This window comes from Myxine glutinosa, chromosome 9 (genome assembly GCF_964187855.1).
Source record: "Myxine glutinosa chromosome 9, kmMyxGlut1.1, whole genome shotgun sequence".
Lineage (NCBI taxonomy): Eukaryota > Metazoa > Chordata > Myxini > Myxiniformes > Myxinidae > Myxine > Myxine glutinosa.
Window position 1 is genome coordinate 146473460 of NC_136269.1, and position 1255 is coordinate 146474714.

General features: G+C 35.0%; 1 protein-coding gene across 6 annotated transcripts in view; it reads left to right on the top strand.

Moving 5' to 3' along the window:
• Positions 1-1255, top strand: part of LOC137434823 (C-Maf-inducing protein) — a 239688-nt gene that overhangs the window by 106916 nt on the left and 131517 nt on the right. The gene's annotated exons all lie outside the window — the stretch shown is intronic.

Here is a 1255-nt window from a genome sequence, read left to right on the forward strand (position 1 = left end):
ATTGATCTTTAAATGGAAAGGAATGCATCAATCACCTGGTTGATCCTCAATGGCCTGCTTGAGTGGTTCTGTCGGGATCTTTCCCTTTAAATAATGACCCTCATAATGAAATCCTTCAGTTCTCGTGGTTAGACATTCATTTACTGCTCTCTGTAGTCACTCTAGAGGCTTCTGACAGGGAAAACAACAAGAAAATTCATATGCCACGCCTGACATCTGAACAACGTTTAAGGGCAATTGGGATGCTTGAGGCTGGTGAAAGCCAGCGAACAATTGCCCAACGTCTTGGTTGCTCACAGCCTGCAATTTCCAAAATGTAATTTTGTTTTGACTGTATTCAGGTGCGTGCCTTTGTGTTGCGGTGCTGTGACTTTTGTTGCACCACCCCTTGTGATGTTCATGCTTTTTGTTTTTTTTGTGATTGAGGCAACCTCTTGTTTATTGACATGTGGTTAGTAAAGATAGCTAAACTTTGACTGTGTTCAAATATTTTTCATTTTTGTGTGGAGGATTTCAATGAGTGTCCTTCTAAAGATTTGACGAGTTTATTTTGATGTTGAGTATATATATATATATATGTATATATATATATATATATATATATATATATATATATATATATATATATATATATTTATATATATATATCTATCTATATATATATATATATATATATATATATATATATATATATATATATATATATATATATATATATATATATATATATATATATATATATATATATATATATATACTCGTGTATATATATACAATATATATATATATATATATATATATATATATATATATATATATATATATATATATATATATATATATATATCTCCTCTCTATCTCTGCTGATGACTCCACTCTCTGCCGCTCCATTCCTCATCCCTCAGATCGGCAGTCTGCAGCCTCCTCACTCTCTGCAGACCTGGACAAAATCACAGACTGGTCAAACAAGTGAACCTGTCTTTCAACCCTGACAAATCTCACACTCTTACTATGTCTCTCCGAAAAGACCGACTGGACAACCCTCCCATCTACTTTCTCAACAATCCTCTCCAAGGAGTTCTGTTGCTCAAGCTTTTGGGTCTCACTATCTGCCATGATCTTTCCTGGGAAAACCACATTTCAAATCTGGCCTCCAAAGCCTGTCGCCGACTGGGCATCCTCCGTCATGCGAAGTCCTTCCTTGGCACACCTGAGCTCCTCACTGTTGTGAAAAACCAATCGGGTCCACAACTTT